The 22200-nt window shown below is 44.9% G+C and overlaps 1 long non-coding RNA gene and 1 pseudogene across 2 annotated transcripts; one reads left to right on the plus strand and one right to left on the minus strand.

Moving 5' to 3' along the window:
- Nucleotides 1–10782: 10782 nt before the first annotated feature.
- On the plus strand, nt 10783–11617 carry LOC117720175 (high mobility group protein B1 pseudogene; annotated as a pseudogene).
- Nucleotides 11618–14951: 3334 nt separating this feature from the next.
- On the minus strand, nt 14952–21969 carry LOC143434408 (uncharacterized). 2 transcript variants are annotated; one of them, XR_013103881.1, is made up of 3 exons: nt 21853–21969; nt 15378–15538; nt 14952–14980 (listed from the first exon to the last, which is right to left on the minus strand). It is a non-coding gene; the product is annotated as an uncharacterized LOC143434408 (long non-coding RNA). The 2 variants fall into 2 exon arrangements; XR_013103880.1 differs by lacking the exon at nt 21853–21969 and adding an exon at nt 15877–16009.
- Nucleotides 21970–22200: the final 231 nt, after the last annotated feature.

Below are 22200 nucleotides of genomic sequence, written 5' to 3' on the forward strand. Positions count from 1 at the left end.
AGAATCTTCCTTGTTAAAGAGGAACAAAAATGTTGTTGTATCATGTGCCCTGTATCTTTATTGAAGTTGGAATAAGTTTCTGGTGGAATAAATTTGTGAGCAAAATGTGAGAGGGCTACATAGTTATTTTGGTCATAGTAGTATTTATGTAATTGCATATTCATATGTGTGGGTTGTGTACATACATGTTCATATGTGTATATGTGTGGGTTGGCACATGTGTGGTGGTGCCTATAAAAACCAGAGAATAGTCTCAAGCTTCATTTTTCAGACACCAACCACCTAGTTTTATTTGTTTGTTTGTTTTTATGGGATAGGGAAAGATTTCTCATTGGCACTCCCCAAGTAGGCTAGAATGCCTGTCCAGTGAGCCCCAGGAATGTGCCCAAGTCCTCCTTTCTAGAGCCAGAATTACAAAGCCAGTCTTTCCTTCTTTCCTTCCTTCCTTCCTTCCTTCCTTCCTTCCTTCCTTGCTTTCCTTTTTAATTGCATGTTTAGTGGGCTCTGGGGATCAGGCTGTCATGTTTGCAGTTGCCTTTAACCACTTAAGCTGAGATATAAGAGCAAAGGAATGACCTAAAGATGTCATTGATAAGTAAAATGAAACTTTTCAGACTGGCATGCGAGGAGCGAGAAGCATGCTCACTGGGGAATGCTAAGAGAGTGGCCATGCTACCCCTTTATTTAAGAGGTAAATGTCAATTCAAAAGCCATCTTTTCTTCTGCATCAGGAGAAGAGGTCCTTGCAGCTCTTCAGACATCAAAGCTCCTCTTCCTACGCCAAGTTCAGAATGGTGGAGCCACAAGAACAGAAGGGCTCACTGCCTCCAAGCTGCCTTGAGACTCAGTTCATCAAATCCCAGGACGGAATGCCAGCTGCTCCAATCATGTGGCTCAGGCAGCCCGGGTGCGGGAGGGAGCAGATTTTTGCCAGTGTCTACATCCACGTGATGCTAAAATTCTGCAGGGTGCAAATACAAGAGCTCAGAGGGCATGGTGGCCTCTGTCTAGATTTCAGAGGATGTACTGAGTAGATTGGTAGCACAGGGCATGAAGCCACCACATGAAACTCTTGATAGAAGGTTCTCTTAGGAGCTGCCAGAGCAGTGCTGGAAACAGATATTGTATGAATCACACAAAGATGCACATGAATACAAGGAAAATAACTGGGCAAGGCAAAGGGTATGCCAGGACCCAAAGCAAGCTAGCAAGGATACCAGGGTAGGAAGTTCTTTTAGATTTTACTCTAACTCACATGATGACTCCGACTTTTCCCCATTGTCTGTAGTTCGACTTCTGCCACTGACTTGTTTTGTTTCACTTTCTAATTGGGCAAAGGAAATGAAGGAAAGGGGTAGGCCACTCGAGGCCATCAAGTTCCCAGAACACAGCTACCTGGGCCTTACACAGGACTTTTACCAAGTGGGGAAAATTAAAATGTTTTCATTAAAGTTTTATTACCGGACAGGGGAAATTAAAAGATCTGAATTCCTTTATGTGGAAGTTTTTCAAGGTGGGGGAGATTTATAAAATGTCAGCACTTAGAGGGATAGCTATCTGTGACAGGAAAAAAAAAAAAAAAAAAAAAAAAAAAAAAAAAAAAAAAACGTTTCATAGAGTAGAATGACCACTGAGGTGCTGCTACCTCAGAGTGCTGCTGCCACTAATCGGGACAATCTGCACACTCCAATGTGCAGTTCCAATCCCAGAAAGCAGCCATGAAGGATGAGCCTGGCAAGGTCCTAGGAGTGGGGCTGCCTGACAGCCCAGAGGCCCAGCCCTAGGTGCACTGCCCAAAAGGTACTATCAGGAAGGGAGAACTATATTCCAGCTTCACCACTTACACCCCCACTGCTGGGCCTCATACTTGCTTTGAGTCACTTTACTCCTTTCTTCTGCCTTTTGGAATAGAAATGGCCACTGTCCCCATGCCATCATTGATGCTGGAAACAGATCATTTGATTTGGATTAACAAACTTGGACTCTGGAGGTTGAGATCTTGCTGGTATGAGTTTAAGACTTTGGAACTATAGAGATGGCATGATCAGATTTTGCACTGTGATAAAGACTTGCATTTAGAGGACTCGGGAGGGGGTGTTATGGTTAGGATATTGTCCTTAACAAATGTAATTGCTGCTGGGCAGTGGTAGTGCACACCTTTGATCCCAGCATTCAGGAGGCAGAGGCAAGCAGATCTCTCTATGAGTTCGAGGCCAGCCTGGTCTACGGAGTAAGTTCTAGGACAGCCAGGGATACACAGAGAAACTCTATCTTGGAAAACAAACAAACAAAAAACACCAAAAATGATTTTTAAACAATGTTTATGTGTAGTGGTTTAAATGAGACTGGTCCCCATAGGCTCATATGTTTGAGTGTTTGGTCCCAGTTAGTGGAACTGTATGAAAAGGATTAGGAGGCGTGGCCTTGTTGGACGTGTACCACTAGAAGAATGTCATTTCTTCATTGTTGCTACATGCTTGTGGGTCAGATAGAAGCACTTCACTATTGATTGCCCCAGCACCATGCTCTCCTATCCTGTTCCCACACATCCGTCATGGTAGTCATGGACTCATGTTCTGAAACTGCAATCAAGCTTCCAATGAAATGCTTTCTTTTACAACTTTCCTTGGTCATAGTGTCTCTTACAGCAATAGAAGAGTAACTATGACACCATATTACCATACTGTGGGGTGCCTGGATGTTCAAGAGGTATAGGTCATTACTTGGGGGTAAGGCATGCAGGAGACAAGTGCATCTGGGGAGCTCATGGACCATCTAGCCTAAACCAGTCAGTGAACTTCAGGTTCAGTGAAAGGTAGTTTGGGGTTTGTTGTTGTCTCTCTCTCTCTCTCTCTCTCTCTCTCTCTCTCTCTCTCTCTCTCTGTGTGTGTGTGTTTAATGGGTGTGTATGTGTGTATGTGCGTGTCTGTGTGTTATGTGTTTGAGTGTGTGTGTGTAATAGGTGTCTATGAAGTGTGTGCGTGAGTGTGTGTGCTGTGTGTGGTGGGTGTGTGTATGTGAGAGTGTATGTGTATGTGTGTGTGATGGGTATATATGTCTTCATGTGTGTGCAGGTGGGTGTGCACAAACACATGGAGGTCAGAGGTCAAGTACTTTTCTAATACATTTCACATTTTTTTAAAAAAAGGTATTTTATTACATTTTTAATTTACATGTTTAATCTGTGTGTGCATGCATGTGTGTGTGTGTCTGCATGTGCGTGTGTGCGCATTCACACACTTGAATGCATTTGTGCATACCCACAATCCCAACACTTGGGGGTAAGGCATGCAGCAGACAAGTGCATCTGGAGAGTTCATAGGCCATCCTGTCTAGACCAGTCAGTGAGCTTCAGCCTCGAAAAAAAAAAAATAATAAGAGGAAAATTGAGTAAATATACCTAGAGGGTAAAAATATCTCAGTCTGACAAAGCTTACCTGGAAACCACACACACCGCTCAAGAATAACTGTCATAACAGATAGTTCCTGTCTGAAACTTCAGAGGCAGGTCTAAGGCCAGAAAATTACCCCCAGCCCACACTGATCTACCCTTCCTCCCTTCTGGTCCTACAAAACTTAAAGCCCCAGCACCACTGCACACGGCCTCCATTCCTCAGAAAGACATTGGCGCTTCAGTTCTGACCAAAAGAACCATGCTGCTTTTGGCGATAGCTGTGTTCTATCTTTTACTTCTACATCCTAATCTAACAATACCCAATGTCAGCCTCCAGCCTGGAATACACACATGCACATATGTGTACACATGCATACATCCACACGGACAAGCACATACACCTCTCACTAACAATACAACGCACACACTTTTTTTAAAAAAACCAGTTAAAAGTCGATTTAAAAATTGTTAATGATGACTCTGTACCCGAGACACTGATTGTGTGCTGCGGGCTTCCTTGGACCTTTGCAGCTTTTTCTCTTAGGGGTCTGGAGGTCTACACTTCTAGTTTCTATGACTCAGCAGTAAAGTGGGAATTATTCTTCCTTGCTTTTCCTCTGTTTACACGTATGTTTATTCTTTCTCTGTTCTGGTTAGGCTATTATGTGATGAAACAGTGACCAAAAGTAAATAAGAGAGAAAGGGCTTGTTTGACGTGTGCGTCCAAATTATTGTTCAGTATTGGGGAAAGTCAAGACAGGAACTCAAGCAGGGCAGGTACCTGGAGGCAGATACTGACACAGAGGCCATGGAGGGGTGCTGCTTACTGGCTTGCTCCACATGGCTTACTCGGCTTGCTTTTATTATAGCACCCAGGACCACCAACCCAGCGATGGCCCCACCCACTATTGGACCCTCTTCCATTGGTCACTAATTTTAGTATTTTTTAAAGACTTAATTTTGTGTGCATTGGTATTTTGCTTGCATGTATGTCTGTGTGAGAGTGTCAGATCCCCTGAAACTGGAGTTACAGACAGTTCTAAGCTGACATGTGGGTGCTGGGAATTGAACCCCGGACCACTGGAAGAGCAGCGAGGTGTTCCTAATGGTTGAGCCATCTTTCCAGCCCTGATCACTGATTTTAAAAATGCCTTACAGTCAGATCTTATGGAGGCATCTTTTCAATTGAGGCTCCTTCCTCTCCAATGACTCTAGGTTGTGTAAAACTGACATAAAGTAGCCAGTCCACTCCTTATTCTTTCTCCTCTGACTCTTCCAACCCCTCTTTCATTGACCTCAGTCCACTAGGTACTTTTCACAAGTATCCTGACCTAAGAAGATGATCACCAGAGTTATTCTCATAGACAAAAGTGTCAGAGAAAGGTTGGTGGCCCCAGAGACACTAATGGATCAGCCAGAAGAGCTCAGGACCCTAGAAGCCACCTGGTTGGTGCCCTCCTTTCAGGATAAATACACATTCATTATCTAATATCCTGGAGTGTCCCTCCATCTTGCCATCTCCGAAGGTCCTCCAAGTACTGCGGCTTCATTTCCAAGATCATCTTTGCCATCTTAAAGGCACCAGCCCCCACCCACTCCCAGCACTCCAGCCTCTTCTGACCTGCAGGACCCTCAGCCCTCTCTTCAGCCCACCATGGGAAGCCACACAGGCAGAGATGAGGAAAGAGTGAGTCACCTGATGGCCCAGGTTCATTTCTGTGGCTGTGAATAAATTTCTTGGCAAAAAACAACTTCAGCGATACAAGGGTTTATTTCAGCTCACAGCTCCAGTTTATAATCCATCACTGTGAGGAAGTCAGGGCAGAAGCTTCGAGTCATCTGGTCACGTCACTTCCCATCAAGAGCCTATGTGTTTTTCCCTAGAACCCCCCACCCCCTGCTATGATAGCTCAGCCTCATGTTCATCCGGCGCCTTACCTTTTTTTCTGAATGTTGTCCCTAAAAAGGACCAACACTGGCAAGAAAATACACCACCTTGAAACTTTTTATACTCAAGAGACAAGAAATGCTTGAAAGTCAGGGGCTTGGGGAAACGATATGAAATCAGCCTAATGGACCTGCTTTTGGTCAAGTCTGGAACATGTTCAACATTTAAACAATGACAGCAGCTGGACTGTGCAGCTTAACTGGTAGCATGTTTGCTTCCTAGCATACACCAAATCCTGGACCCAATTCCCAGCAGCATGCAAAAGGGCTGTGGTAGCTTGTGCCTATAGTCCCCTATATTCCCCTATATTCCCAGCACTTAAGAGGTGAAGGCAGGAAAATGAGATGTTCAAGGTCAGCCTTAGCTAAACATGGACTTTGAGGCCAACCTGGGCTACATGAGACCTTGACCGAAAAACAAAACAAAACAAAAAAGTAGGGCTCAGATCACTCTTCTAGAGGTCCTAGGTTTGGTCCCCAGCACCCATATTGTGGCTCATATAACCATTCCAGTTCTAACTGAAGGAACTCCAATTCCTGAGTGTGCAACATCATCTTCTGTACTGTCTCTTGCACTTAACATGGTACACATGCACTCATACAAGCACGTGCACAAGACATGCACACACACACACACTAAATAAATAGTGTTTTTAAGTGAAGAAACAACTATATATATATACACAATACTGTGATCTACTTTACTCTGCTCTATTATTATGTAATAAGAAGACCCTTACCAGACACCAACCAAACATTGGCAGCATGCATGCTCTGGGGCTTCCTAGCTTCCAAACTGTGAGTCAAAGACATTTCTATTCTTTATAAATTACCTAGCCTCAGATACTTTGTTATAGCTATGTAAAACCAGACTAAGATGCTCTTCTCAAGAGGAGAATGTAACTATCAAATGTCATCTTCACAAAGCTGACCCAAAGCATCTATTCCCTATAGACCTCAGCTCAGGGTGTCATTAATTACCTTCAGACACGTCCTCACGACGTGCACTTGCTGTGGTTGCCGCTCAGACTCAGGGACAGTTCGTTATACCCGCAACAAAGTTGAATTCAGTCCATGTGTAGCAATTATTTACCAAATAAAAGAGAGAGAGAGAGACTTTCACTTAAAATAATTCCCTACCTTATTATATCAGTGGGGTAAATGAACTCCTCGTGAAAAAGTCAGTCATAGCTTTGAACTTCTGGCCTCTGCTCAGCCTCTCTGAGCTTGCACCATTGATCTCTAGAACAGAGTTGACACTAATACCCATCTAGTGAATCAGTGTTTTCTCTCTTAGGCATTCCCACAGGAAAAGTGAAGCTGTGTATTCAAAGACGTGTGTTTCATCCTACGCATACAGCACCAACAGTTTGAACTGTTGGATAACAGTAAGCGGAGAAAGGAACATACCAACAAGAACCTGAACAGAGCTGAAATACAGTGTGGCTGGTGAGATGGCTTACTGGATAAAGGTGCTTGCTGCCAAGCCTGAGGACCTGAGTTCAAGCCCAGTCCTCGCAAGATGGAGGCAGAAACTGACTTCTGATCTGACCTCTGGTGCATACATGCACACACACACACACACACACACACACACACACACACACACTAATCTAAATGTAATGGAAAAAATTAAGCCAAGAAACAAAATGCATTGTGCTAAATGAAAGAAAAAAGATAAAACATTACATTGTATATGATTTCATTTATGTTAAATTCTCCTTAGAACATGACCTATGGCTAGAGGTCACTGGTGGGCTGTCTAGAAAAGGCAAGGAAGGAAACTGTAAAAGTACCAATGCTCAGTGTCTGGAAGGCTGTAATATCAAAATTCATCAACTTGTGCACCTAAAAGTCTGAACCAAGCCATGGGAAAGTTGATTCCCCCCACACACACCCCAAAAAGCAATGTTACAGAGTCATTGTAAAAATTTATGAAGTGAGATATACATATACATACACATACACATGTGTGTGAGATATGAGTGTGTGTGTGTGTGTGTGTGTGTGTGTGTGTGTGTGTGTGTGTGTGTGTAAAATCTCCCCAAGATCAGTGATGTCTCAGAGAAGCTTATACACTAATGGCTGTGACCATGTACGGACTTGACTGGGGCACTAGCTAGAGCCCACCCAGGGATCCACACTACCGGGTATTCCGCATCTAAATAAAATGGCTCACCAGTGACAAGGTGGATGGCGAAACTTACAGGTTCCAGCTGAGGCTGATCCTGCTGACAGGTCCTTTCATGGTAGCAGAAGTCCCACCCATGCCTGGGAAATGGCCACCATTTCCTGCAGAAGCCTGGGGCACCTCCTGCCCTTTTGATTCAGGATCAGGCACTCACGTCCACCCAAACCGCCCTCGCCCCGTCACCGAGACAGTAAAGTCCAATGTACCTGCCAATCCTATCCCTTCTGCACCACCCTGAGGCAACTTTATCTAACTGGGAGCCGGCAGAACTCTGCACCCCCCATTAGGAATCCACCACCGATTGTTGTAGTGAGGGCTTTGACCATCGAATCAACGATCCTGGGAAAGCTAGGAGGTGGGGTGAAATGGACAGGAGAAGCAAGAAGACATCGGGCCTCCCTCCTGAAGCAAGAAGCTGTATTTTATTTATATATATTATGTCTCGTTGCTGGGCAACCAGGCTTTGGCCCAAGTGGCAGGGAGGAGGGGTCTCCTGCTGCAGTGAGCCAGGGTGACTCACCCCTGTGTTGTTAGTTCCTCTGGCCTGGTGCAGGCGTTCAAGTCAGGCTTGGAGACCAGACCCACCTGATTGTGGAATTCCCGGATGGAACCGAGCCAGTTCCCAGTTCTCACCTGCTTGCTGAGAGCCAAAGGAAGCGCTCATAACCAGGCGCCTGGCTCTGCCCGTTGGTTGAACTCGGGCAGGCCATTTAACACCTCTAACTTCCTGAAAGGAAACCGTGAGATGGCATTTCAAAGTCTTACAGTGTACTTTATGTATCCTGGTTGATTTACACTGGTGCAATTTTCTCCCTTTGACAATCGGGAAATTATAGTCGTAAGCCAGGTTAACTTCCTCAGTGATGCAAAGTTATCCACGAAGCAGGACTCCGAGCTCTATCTCCATGACACAGGACCCCCATATGTATACGTTGTCCATGGCAGATCACCTGCTTCACTTGTACTGCCCTAGCCCATCTTGTGCTCTGTGGCTGATGTTCTCCAGCACACTCTCTCAGAGGGAGGATAGAAATCTATAGAATTCTCCCTGACACTGGCTAGAAAGATCTCAACACAAGTGGGTGTAGCTGCCCTCCTACATCAACCTGCCTGGCCACTGTGGGCCACAGGCTAGAAATGCCAGCCCCCTGCTGGATGCCTGAGTCACCCAATAGGTATCTTACAAGAACTTCACGGTGTCCAGTTTTGACTACTACTATTCGAACTGTGTTTAGGTCACTGAGGGTTCCAAGACTGGCTGCCCTCCCTCTTCCATCCTGGAAACATTTCCAGTGGTACCTTGTGTTTAAGGAGGATAGAACCAAGACCCACCAAGCCCTACTCACTCTATAAGCTGAATTTAAACTCTACTTGAGGTAGAAGACCAGCCTTCCTGTTCATTTTTTTTTTAATCCTTTTTATTTTTAACCTCTATTTTTATGTTAAGTGTAATGGTGTTTTGCTTGAATGCATGTCTGTGCACCACGTGTGTCCTTTGGGGGCCAGAAGAGGGTACCAGATTTCACGGAACTGGAGTGAGCTGACTGGGTGTGGAACCCAGGTCCTCTGGAAAAGCATCAAGTGTTCTTAACCACTGAGCCATCTCTCCAGCCCAACTCCTTGTCATTCTTACCAACTGACTCCTACTTTCCAGATCCAAGTTCTTCAGAACCCAGGGCCTCTCAGGCCTGCTGGCCCAGTGTGGACTGCCAAAAGTTCATGTCATCCTGCAAGCTTCTGGGACAAGCTTTCCAAAGTCCTGGGGCTTTACTAGTAGTGGCTGAGGTCATCAATGGAGGCTTCCTGAGGCACAAACTACAACCCAAGGAGGCACATCTCTGCCTCTGTTTCATGGGGAGAAAACAGGCTCAGGAAGATGTCCTTACTAAGGCCACCAAATCAATCTGGTGTGTGTGTGTGTGTGTGTGTGTGTGTGTGTGTGTGTGTGTGTGCAATAGCACATACTTTGTGTAGGCACATGTGGAGCTCAGAGGACATCCTTGGCTGTCATTCCTCAGGTATAGTCCAGTTTGGATTTTATTTATTTATTTATTTATTTATTTATTTATTTATTTATTTGTGAGACAGGGTCTTTTTGTGTGTACCTGGCCAGCCTGGTACTTACTATGTAGACCAGGCTGGCTTTGAATTTACCTGACTCTGCCTGCCAAGAGATGAGAATAGAGACGTCAGCCCCCACACATAATTTCTTTGCTTTGTTTTTGTTTTTTGTTTTTTGGTTTTTTGCTTTTTTGTTTTTGGTTTTTGTTTGCTTTTGGTTTGGGTTTTTTTTGTTTTGGTTTGGTTTTTGGTTTTTTTTTTGGTTTTTTTTTTTTTTTTTTTTTTTTTTTTTTTTTTTTTTTTTTTTTTTTTTTTTTTTGTCTCTGTCTGGGGCCTGGAGCTAACCAAATAAATTACGCTGGCTGAACATCCAGCTGCAGGGATTTTCCCATCTCTTCTCTCCAGCACACCACCACACCTTTTCTTTTCTTTCTTTTCTTTCTCTCTTTCTCCCTTCCTTCCTTCCTTCCTTCCTTCCTTCCTTCCTTCCTTCCTTCCTTCCTTTTTACTGTGGGTTCTGAGGGTCAAACTTAAGTCCTTGTGCTCATGAGGGAAGCCTGTTACCAACTGAGCTGTCTCCAAGTGTCGTAGCCTGTCAGAGTAACTTGACAACATGTAAACAGGATTATTTTGGCGTATGATTCTGAGTCAAAGTCTAAGAGCTACATCTCAAATTGCCTTTAATACTGACATAGCATGTCACACGGTGAGAAATAAGGAGAACGCTGTATGTGTGTAGCCTCTTCTTACAAAGCTTCTAAGATCCAATCACGAATATCTCTCCTGATGACCGCCCCAACCCTAATTACCTCCCAAAAGCCCACCTCTGAACACCATAAAGAGACTCCATTGTCCCCCCCTACTCCCACACACAATATCTCACAGTGATTAAAAGTCCTGCCTGTGAACCCTTAAAGGGATACTCCAGTCCTATCCCAGCCCTCAGCTTCCCTGAGAACCTTACACATCCATACCACGCACAGCTCCATCACTGGGCTGTTGATTCTTGAGTACCAACCCTCTGTACCGACTCTCCCTTGACGGCATCTTCATCCTGCTTCTTCATTATGTCTCTGCCATATACTGAGTGTGTTTGCTGGATACATGCATGAAGAAATGAGAGAGAGAGGAAACTAGTTCTATTTTAAAGAGTATGGGCCTTTGGTATAAGAAATTTGGGGCGACATTGAGCTCCATAGAGACAGCGCCGGGGCAAGCGAGAGCTGGACGGGCACTGGGCGACTCTGTGCCTCGCGGAGGAAAACCAACTAAACATGGGCAAAGGAGATCCTAAGAAGCCGAGAGGCAAAATGTCCTCATATGCATTCTTTGTGCAAACCTGCCGGGAGGAGCACAAGAAGAAGCACCCAGATGCTTCTGTCAACTTCTCAGAATTCTCCAAGAAGTGCTCAGAGAGGTGGAAGACTATGTCTGCTAAAGAAAAGGGGAAATTTGAAGATATGGCAAAGACTGACAAGGCTCGTTATGAAAAAGAAATGAAAACCTACATCCCTCCCAAAGGGGAGACCAAAAAGAAGTTCAAGGACCCCAATGCACCCAAGGGGGCCTCCTTCGGCCTTCTTCCTGTTCTGTTCTGAGTACCGCCCAAAAATCAAAGGCGAGCATCCTGGCTTATCCATTGGTGATGTTGCAAAGAAACTAGGAGAGATATGGAACAACATTGCAGCGGATGACAAGCAGCCCTACAAGAAGAAGGCTGCTAAGCTGAAGGAGAAGTATGAAAAGGATATTGCTGCCTACAGAGCTAAAGAAAAACCTGATGCAGCGAAAAAGGGGGTAGTCAAGGCTGAAAAGAGCAAGTAAAGAAGGAAGAGGAGGATGAAGAGGATGAGGAAGAAGAGGAAGAAGAGGAAGACAAAGAGGAAGAAGATGATGGTGATGAATAAGTTGGTTCTAGCGCGGTTTTTTTTTTCTTGTCTATAAAGCATTTAACCCCCCTATACACAACTCACTCCTTTTAAAGAAAAATTGAAATGTAAGGCTGTGTAAGATTTGTTTTTAAACTGTACAGTGTCTTTTTTTGTATAGTTAACACTACCGAATGTGTCTTTAGATAGCCCTGTCCTGGTGGTATTTTCAATAGCCACTAACCTTGCCTGGTACAGTCTGGGGGTTGTAAATTGGCATGGAAATTTAAAGCAGGTTCTTGTTGGTGCACAGCACAAATTAGTTATATATGAGGACAGTAGTTTGGTTTTTGTTTTTCTTTTCTTTTGGTTTTATTTTTGGGGTGTTTTTTTTCCATCTTCAGTTGTCTCTGATGCAGCTTATACGAAGATAATTGTTGTTCTGTTAACTGAATACCACTCTGTAATTGCAAAAAAAAAATTGTGGCTGTTTTGTTGACATTCTGAATGCTTCTAAGTAAATACAATTTTTTTTTATTAAAAAAAAAAAGAAAGAAATTTGGGGCTGATGAATAAGGAAAGGCAAGAACACTCTGGTTTACGATCTCTTACTCTGATTTCACTTGGCCCTTAGCTCTTAAAAAAATAAATAAATAACCCTGAGGACTGGAGATGTGACTCAGCTGGTGTAATGCTTGCCTATAATGTTTGCCTATAATGCTTGCCTAGCATGGATAAAGTCCAGGATTCTATACACAGCAGCATGTTAGCTGGGTGTGGTGCACATACCTGTAATTTCAACATTATAGATATAGAAGCAAGAGGATCCAAAGTTCACGCTCATCTACGTAATAAGTTCAAGGCCAGCCTGGGATACATGAGATCCTGCCATCCAAAAAACAAAGACAAAACAAACCCAAAACAATAACAACAGCAACAGCAACAACAAATTGATCTAGCAAGATGGTTCACTCAGTTAAGACACTCACCACTAATCTAGAGGACCACACACAGTTCAGTCTTCAGAACCCACAGGGTGGGAGGAGAGAACCAGTTCCCCCAAGTTGTCCTGTGACTCCCATTTGCATAGCACGACACACAAATATAAGTACAGTAAATGTTATAAAAGTTTAGAAAAATTGACTCAGGAGGAGAAGACAAGAGGATGGCAAGCTTGAGGCTAGCTCAGGTCTACATCGCAAGACAACAACAGGTCGTGAACATACCGCAGTGGTGGACACTTGTCTAGTGTGCCTGGGTTCTAGCTCCAGTAACTCAGACATAATTAACTAATCCACCCCCAATAGCCCTAAAAACATAGCACTATTTTCAAGGTCTTTAGAAAACGTAACTTGAAAACTTCAGTTTTCCATTTAGACAGGATGAGCTCGCCCCAGCTTTTCACAAACCGAAGAAGCTGATTCTTCCACTGTAGGCTGTGAAATGAACTAAGGTGTGTAGACCTGAAACTAGAATGCCACGCTTGATAACAAGACCGGATGGTGTGCTGTGGAATCTTGTTAGAGTTGAATATGTTTCTGTTGTGTGACCTGGACCAGAATTCTTCAGTGACAGGGTCCTGAGGGAGAGGACCAGGGATGAGAAAATAAAAAGATATGAAAGTTGGGGGTCAGGAGATCTTGCATATGTTGACAGCTCATGCTGGGCAAACGTATGAAGAAGCATGGCCTCTTGGATACAGCTTGCAGTGGGGAAGCAGGACGGAGTCAGCATGAAGATGTCATAAAATGGGATGAAGTCAGCAGGAAGCTCAGCAAGTAATGTTACACAGAGGGAACACAGGATACCTCAGGTGTGCTACAGGCTAGGCACACAGTGGCCTTGGGACTGAAAACTCCAGACTCTTCAAAGGGGGAATGTCAGATTAGTGCTGGCTGTCCTAGAGATCTATGCAAACTAGACTGACTTCCAATCTACAGAGATCCTTTTGCCTCTGCTTCCTGAGTCCTGGGATTAAAGCCATGAGCCACCACACCTGACTTTGTAAGTGATTTTTATTTAGATTCATTATTTTTTAATGGAATAACCCAGGCATATCTAAGACCAGCATGGCATTTTAAAGTTAACTGGTGTTGTAAGTTCATACTGCATTTCCTAAATTCAATACCACATTTCCTAAGCGTTTAACTTAGCTTCTGGTTCTCATCTATACATTCTTGTGTTGCCAAAAAGCTGATTAGGAAAATGAGCAGCTTGCGCTTGTTGGGTAAGGGCCGTTGTGGAAGTGGGAGGGCTAATGTTATATTTTAAGTTTAAATTAAGGTGAATGAAACAAAACTGCCTCTAACCTGTAAGCCCCACTTGCCCAAAGACAGACCGATAGCTTCCTGAAATGCTGGGGTTGTTGTTCATATAAGACGACAAGCCAAGTGTTTTCACTTCTGTAAGCAAGCTTGGTTGCCCCAATTGCACAGGACTTGATCATAAGTAGGTGGGAGGTATGGCTTGATGTATGCTTGGCCCTGATTGGATGAAGGCAGGAAGTATGTATAGCCTTGGGTATGGATTCAGCCGACATCTATCATCCTGGCCAGTATTTTATAAAACTTGCTTCAAATCTGGCTCAGAAATTGTAGTAGTAGTCTCTTATTCTTGCCCAGTAGTATTAACAAAAGCAGGTGCCAAAAGTTATCACAGTGACTATTGCAAAAATGCTAGTTAAAGTCACACCTAAACACAACAACAAAACAAACAAACAAACAAAAACTCCTCTGCTTTTTAGTAAGAGTCTGATGCAGTTCAAGGAGCACCCGTGGCCCAAACTCACCATATCATGTATCTTTTTTTGTTTGTTTGTTTGTTTGTTTGTTTTTTCGAGACAAGGTTTCTCTGTGTATTCCTGGCTGTCCTGGAACTCACTCTGTAGACCAGGCTGGCCTCGAACTCAGAAATCCGCCTGCCTCTGCCTCCCAAGTGCTGGGATTAAAGGCGTGAGCCACCACCACCCGGCGCATGTCATATATCTTTAAGCTGCCCAGCCACCACAACAAAGGAAGTCTGCCAAGCAAGGGCCTCTTTGAGCAGAGTTTACACAATTAGAGAAGATATGATTGGTACGAATAATTTTAAATTTAACTTAATGTGTCCCTCACTCCCCTGAGTTGAAGGAATCCCATCCAGTAACACATATGGAGGGTTCACAGACAGAGTCCAGATATAGAAGGCTGCCCATGGCATAGCTGTTCATCGTCTCCAAAAACCCCATAGATGATCACATGACCCAGGGCTGTGGCTAACAGCCAAAGATGGGGTTGAGACTTTCATTTAGGAGATAAAATAACAGGGTACAGCCAATGAGGGGATCCCAGGAAGCTATCTTCATCCAGACCAGGTGGGCGCCTCCAGGACAAGCCAACCAGCACTTCAGATTGTCCATTCAGAGGCACAGAGTTCTTCAGAACCACGGAGCATGACCCAAGGGGGAATTCCTTTCTGAAATCAGGGTGCCAGAGTTTTATTGCATAGAAGGGCGCATTCATCCAAGAAGGTTACCCCTGCCTGAGTAGAGAGCGGAAACACGAGTGAAGGATTAATGGATAATGTCTCTAGGGTGCATTGTTTCTGCCTCCCTTTGTAGGTTTGAAGTGCTTTATTAAACTTAAATGGTTGGGCAATACATGCGTAACTAACATCCAAATGGCAACAAAGTGTATAAGAAAATAGGTCCTTGCCAGGTGATGGTGGACCCACCTTTACCCCTTTAATTTAGAGATGGCTGCTCTGCCAGAGGTCCTGAGTTCAATTTCCAGATACCACATGGTGGCTCACAACCATCTGTAATGAGGTCTGCTACCATTTTCTGGTGTGTCTGAAGACAGCATACTCATGCTCATAAATGTTTAAAATAATTGTTTTTAAAAAAATTTTTTAAAGTCCTCTTTATAGCACCACTCACCAGGATCCCCTGTGCATCAAACCAACACAAACAAGTACTTATTGCTTCTGCAGGTCTGGGGTCCATCTCATGGTCAAGAGCAGGGTTGGGGGGTTGGGGATTTAGTTCAGTGGTAGAGCACTTGCCTAGCAAGCGCAAGACCCTGGGTTCGGTCCTCAGCTCTGAAAAAAAGGACAAGAGAGCAGGGTTAGGGATGTAAATGAATTAACAGAATGTATAAAGCCCTGGGTTCCACCCCCAGCGAGCATAAGACAGCGGATCCAGGAGGTACTGAAGTTCAAGGTCATCCCTTGGTAACCTAGGAAGTTAGGTCAGCCTGGGCTGAGAGCAGGGGGAGGAAGCGGGGAATGAGCTTGTAGAGCCTAGTCTACAGGTTACAACCTATTAATAAGTTATAAAGACATAATTTATAGTGCATGATAATTAAAAAGAAGAAATAGAACTAAAGAGGATCTTTTTGTGCGTGTGAAACGTTGTTGCAATGTAAAACATTTCTCACTGCGGGCTGAGGAAAATTTGAAGGACTTTCACCAGAAACCTGGGTCACCAAGGCTGTCTGACCCGCGCTGCCTGCCGATGAGGGGACACGGCAAGAAATGCGCAGGCCTGACTTCCGAGAAAGTGGCTGGGGCAACTAGTTGGTTAATGGGTAACCCTGCTCCTCCTTTGCTTCTTTCCAGACCTCTGTGTCCCCCTGGAGCAGGACGTGACGCGGTCTGGGGACACTGACTCACAGCTGACTCAGCGCCCGGCGCGCAGCCAGGGGGCGCCTGGCGGAGACCGCTTCGCCCACTGCTAGGAGGGGCCTAGTAGCGCACTAGGCACGGAAGGTTGTGGTTCTAAGGCCCGTGAAGGGGAGCTCAGATCACACCTAGGACCAAAGCACAGCCTAAGCACACTGTAGTGGGGCAGTAACTAGCCATTGGAGGCTAAAGCACCCATTCCGCTCTCCTCTGCTAGCCTGATCCCTAGAGAATAGCCACGCCCACTGCTCAGTCTGCAGTGCATCTCCAGGACTCCTTGGAAGACTATAGGGCATCTTGGACCCGGCCTCATTTATCTCTGGCCTCTTCACCAAGCAAAGCCCAGAAAGAAAGACAACAGCCTCTTGGGGCTTGCTCTATAACAGAAGCTCTGTGTCAGACACCATGGAATATGTGTTTGGGTGGCCAGTGTAGGCCACCCCCCACCCCGTGTGTTTGTGTGTGTGTGTGTGTGTGTGTGTGTGTGTGTGTGTGTGTGTGTGTGTGTGTGTGTGTAAGCAGAGCATGGCGTTCCATGCCTCTAATTCCAGCACTGGTCAAGCTGAGGCAAGAGGGATGGTGAGTTTGAGGGCAGCTGTGGGCTGAGACCCCAGTTTTGTCTGTCTTCCTGTCCTCTGATAGAGCAGTTTATTTAACTCATTATTGGCTATCTAAGATTTACATTAACATGTACATAGCCAGGTGTGGTGAAGCACACCTTTAATCCCAGCGCTCAGCAGGCAGAGAGAGGCACATGGATCTCTGAGTTCAAAGTCAGCCTAGTGAGCTCCAGGACAGCCAAAACTATAACAGTGAAACCTAGTCTAAAATAATTACACACACACACACACACACACACACACACACACACACACGTGAGTTGAGGAAACGGGAAAGAATATTCGGAGGGGGAAAGGAAGGAGGTAAAGAAAAAGGAATGAAAGAAAATACAGTAAGGCTTATCTGATACCTATGGTGGTGGATAGTGACATTAACAGGATCTAGAATCAAGCAGAAGCCTCAGGACTTGTCTGTGAGGGAGTTTTCAGATTGAGTTCCTTGAGATGAGATGGCCCACTGTAAATGTGCGGGGCACTACTCCCTGTCCTGGGGTCATGGGCTGACTGAAGAGGGGAAAGAGAGCCACGCACCAGCATCCATCTCTCTCTGCTTCCTGACTGGACATGACGAGACCAGCTGCCTCATGCCCCCTCCTCCATGATGACCTCTGCACTGCATATGTGAGCCAAGATGAAGTAAGCTGTATCATGTACCCCTCCATAAGCCATTTTCTTTCAGCATTTTGTCACAGAAAGAAGAAGAATATACTGATATCACCATATTCACTAATAAGTGTCATTCTGTCCCATGATACGGTGGGATACTTTCGTCTGTTTCTTTGCCTGTGACCTTTAGGAAACTCTTCAATATAGCTGTGATGGATAGTTTTAATTGTTAACTTGGCGTGATCTAGGGTCATTTGGGAAGGGAGTCTCAGTGGGGGACTGTCCAGATTAGGTAGGGGATTGCCTTGATTACATTAACTGATGTGGAAGGCCCAGTCTACAGGTGGATAGCATCATTCTATCTCAAGCCACTTGGGGTTGGGTCCTAAAGTTTCTAGGAGCAAGTCCAGTCTTCATTGTCAGGATATCTCCAACCACCAGTCCAGCAGTCCAGCAGTCCAGAAATCCAGAAATCCAGCAGTCCAGAAATCCAGAAATCCAGCAGTCCAGAAATCCAGAAATCCAGCAATAGCAAAGGCAGCAAACTCAACAGCAGAAACCAGCAGCAGCAGCAGCAGCAGCAGCTGCCTCAGGCCCTCTCAGGGTTCTCCCGTTTATACCCTCTCAAGAGTCCCCAGAATTCCAAATGTAAACTATCTGCTGCTGGCAAAAGTCACGCCCCTCCTAGAGCACGAGACAAATCATAGTTAGCGTCTGTGTGCAATCTGAAGCAGCCCATATCCCATACCTGGGATTAAAACAAAAGCACAATCATATAACATAACTGAGGTTTTAAAGAAACCAAAATTTTCACTACATGCCATGATGATAATGAACTAAACATCTGAAAGTGTAAGCCAGCCCAATTTAAATGTTTTTCTTTATAAGAGTTGCCTTTGGTCATGGTGTTTCTTTACAGCATTAAAACCCTAAGTTACAACTTAAAGAAAAAAAAAAAGACTCATTTTGGCTCAACATTTTTAAAAGTTTTTGTTATATTATTTTATGTGTATTTTGCTTGAGTGTGTGACTGTGCATCCCTTTTTCTTGAGTCACTGGTGCCTGAAGACATTATCAGATTCCTTGGAGCTGGAATTACAGATGGCTATGAGCCACCATGTGGGTGCTGGGAATCAAACCCCTGTCCTCTGGAGGAGCAGTCAGTGCTTCTAACCACTGAGCTATATCTCTCCAGTCCTCCTTGCTCAGTTTTGAGGGTACAGTCCATCACGGTAGGGAAGGCATGGCAGCAGGAGCCGGAAGCAGTGGTCACATTGCATGCACAGTTAGGAAGCAAAGAAAGATGGGTGTTGATGCTCAGCTTACTTCCTCTTCCTGCTCAGTCCAGGTTACAGGCCACAGAACAGCAGCACACACCTAGGATGGATCTTCCCATCCCGGTTAACCTAGTCTAGAAACTCCTTCATAGACACGCCTAAAGTTTGTCTTATAGCTGGTTCCAGATCCTGTTGCATTGAAAACCAATGTTAACCATCACAATCTGATGCATGGTTCTGGCAGCTGGTAAGTCCCAGAGTACAGTGCTGACATTGGGTGGGAGGCTCATGCTGCACTGTAATGTGGCCAGACAGAGCAAGCGTGCTGGGAGAGGCTCACTTATATGACAAAGCTGGTCTCTCAGCAATCCCTTCATCTGTTAGTCCTTGGAAGCGGACCCTGACGACCCAGTCACGCCTCAGAGATTCTACCTCTAACACAGTTTACATAAAGGAGAGAGAAATCATGAGAGAGACAAAGAGAGACTAGAAGAAAAGGAGAAAAGAAGAGGGGGAAGATGGAGAAGGAGACTTCTTGGTGTTACAATAATGAAGTCCACCTTGAAGAATATGTTTAAAGGATATGTTTTAAAGCTGTTCTCTTCCCTTTCTGAAACTTGAAAACCACATTAAATACTTCTGCATGTCCTGAGGCAACTGAAAACAACTTAACCCTTCCATTTCTGAACACCTTCTTTGTCTGCAGGAGTCAAAGCCCACTCCTGTCCTTGATGCCTGACAGCAGAGCTGTGTCTAAGGTGGGCCATGCACACACTGCCTCATGTCTTTCTATTTTCTTTACTGTGAAGATCATAAGTAGGGTGGAATTTACCACATATGCACACAGATGGACTAGCTGTCTCTCGTTGGCATCTGGACAAGTTTCCATCTTTATTACTTCAGTCTGCAGTTTCATTAAAGCCATAATAGAAACTTAATGTATTCAATCAAAAGTCTTGAGATAGGAGATGTTTCCTTATTGGCACAGCTTTTGGGAGGATCTAACAGAATGAGGTCTGCTGCATAAAGGGCTGGGGTAGCCACCATGTGCCTGCCTTCTTTCCTTCAGGCTACTTCAGTTATAGCTTTTTGTTATTGTTGCTTGTTTGTTGGGCACATTAAATTAATGTCTATTTTAATATTAAGTGTATAGATGTTTAGCTTGCCTGCATGTATATGCATCACATGGATGCAGTAATGCAGTACCTGTGATGACCAGAAGGGGGCCTGGAGTTGCAGATGGCTGTGAACCACTTTGTCGGTGCTGGGAATTAAACCTGTGTTCTTAACTGCTGAGCCATCTCTTCAACCCAGTTTGGGGGGATTTTTTGAGACAATATTTCATTGCATATTGGAGCTAGGGAAATGGCTCAGTTAGTAAAGGACTTGCTTTGCAAGCCTGATGATCTGATATAAAACTGGGTGGGTGGGGTGGCACGAACGTGTTATCCCTGAGCTGTCGGTGTAGAGACAAGCAGATTCACAGGGTTCACTAGCCAGTCAGCCTAGTCAAAGTTCTAAACCAGTGAAAGACTTTGTCTGTCTCTCTCTCTCTCTCTCTCTCTCTCTCTCTCTCTCTCGATAGATAGATAGATAGAAAGAATATATATATATATATATATATATATATATATATATATATATATATATGCTGTACCCATATTGTCTTCTGTTGGCCGAGGCTGTCCTCTGGCTTCTACACACATGCATTTGCGCACACATGCACTCTATAAAAATAATGAAATAAAAAATAAAAACAAATGACAACATCTAATGAAAATAAAAGCTAAGTAGACCAGCTGTGCATCACAGTGGGCATGCATATATTTGTATAGCCATCTGGAAAACATTTTGACCTTTCAAATGTGGTGTGACCGTAAACATGAAATCACTGCATGATTCATCAAACCCTTTCCTAGCTATTTACCTAAGAGAAATGAAAATGTATGCCTCCCCCAAACCCTACACACTAGTGCTCTAGCATCTGCATTTAATAGAAACCAAGACCTAGTAAATGGATAGTGAACTGAGCTGCGTTTACGCCATCAAACAACTCAGCAATGAGAAGAGGAGACCAGCAGAAGCGATGGCGGCAAGTGAAAATGGTGTTCCTTAAGAAGTTCGCTTATGCCATACACCACCGGGTAGAAATCAGATCGTGGTAGTCAAAGGCAGGGCATTTAACATGGTGCGATTCCGATCCTGAGCTGAAATGTTTCAGACCACAGCATTTCTCACCGACTTTCAAATGCTTCCTTTTCCTTAGTATGTCTTTCTTCCCATAAGGTGAGTTCAAGGGTCTGCTCTGGAAATCACAAGTGGCCTTCCTCCCCCTCCCCAACTCCCACCCCGCAAAGTCCTGCTCCGATATTTACAGTAGATCTGGCTGAATATGGGTGCGCTCATGAGACACTCTCAGCAAGGGGGATCAGAGGCTGACTCCACCCAGGACCTCAGCCTGACATAGTAAAGCTGCAGTAGGGTGGCGTACCGTTCCCTGCCAGAAACCCACCAAAAAAAAAAAATAAAAAAAAATAAATAAAAAAAAAAAAAAAAAAAAAAAAAAAAAAGGGCTCAACACCCTTGACGTACTGCTGGCTGCTAGCACAGAGCAAGCACCATGCAGAGTCCCCGGGAGGTCTAAACGGGCTCTCCAGAGGAAGTGTAAGGATCTCCTCCAGGCAGCCTGCCAGGGCTGCATGACTCCCCGGCAATGAACACATCAGCACTGCAATCCCCAAGCTTCATTCAGGGTTTGGACCTTGCCGTCTTGGGCAGAGTCCATCACGCAGGTTGGGGTCAGCATGTACCATTCTGCCAGGCTTGCCAGAGAGTTGACCTTTTGAACGAAGTCGGAAGTAGTGGAAGCAGAGAGAAGCCGTGCATCCCACTAGACATCCTCTGGTGTTTGGGAGGGAAGGAGAAAGGCAGCAGACAACTTGTAGGAGAGCAAGAACACCCGCAACAAACAAGTATTTCACAAGTTCATGCAAAGTTGGGTAGAGCCGTTGGATAGAAATAAAAAAAGTTCTCCAGGGTGCACAAGCAGACGCTTGTGTGGCATTTGGCCTTTAATGCCTGAGTGACCAGGAACTCAGTGCCCCTTCCCTAGGCAACCATCACAGCCACTCTCCGCTTCCCACAAGTTTATTTCTAAGTACCTCACACTCTATCTCTCCTCCCATCCCAGTACTTTCCTACTTCCTGTCTTGGGATCCTCCCACCTCACCTCCAGTGGTCGCGGGGTTGGGGGTGGGAGGATGGCACTGTGTCTGTGTCACCTCTCCTCCCCCTCTTCAATTTTCTGAATACAGCCACACACCTGATCAGTTTACAAAGATCTTAGTCCTCGTTACCGAGATGGAAAATCTGATTGGCTCCCTGGGTCAAAGCCTTTGCTCCTGTGCCCAAGATAGATGAACCACTTGGAGCCAAGCTCCCCCTTCAGAGCTAGGACTTTATGGAGCAGCAGGGCCAACAAGAGCTTTAGGGCAGGGAAAAGATGGTAGTTTCCCTGGTACAGCTAGTGTCAAGGAAGGAAGGAGGGCGCTTAGGGAACCCTAGCAGCTTGCAGAAC

Source organism: Arvicanthis niloticus, chromosome 14 (genome assembly GCF_011762505.2).
Source record: "Arvicanthis niloticus isolate mArvNil1 chromosome 14, mArvNil1.pat.X, whole genome shotgun sequence".
Lineage (NCBI taxonomy): Eukaryota > Metazoa > Chordata > Mammalia > Rodentia > Muridae > Arvicanthis > Arvicanthis niloticus.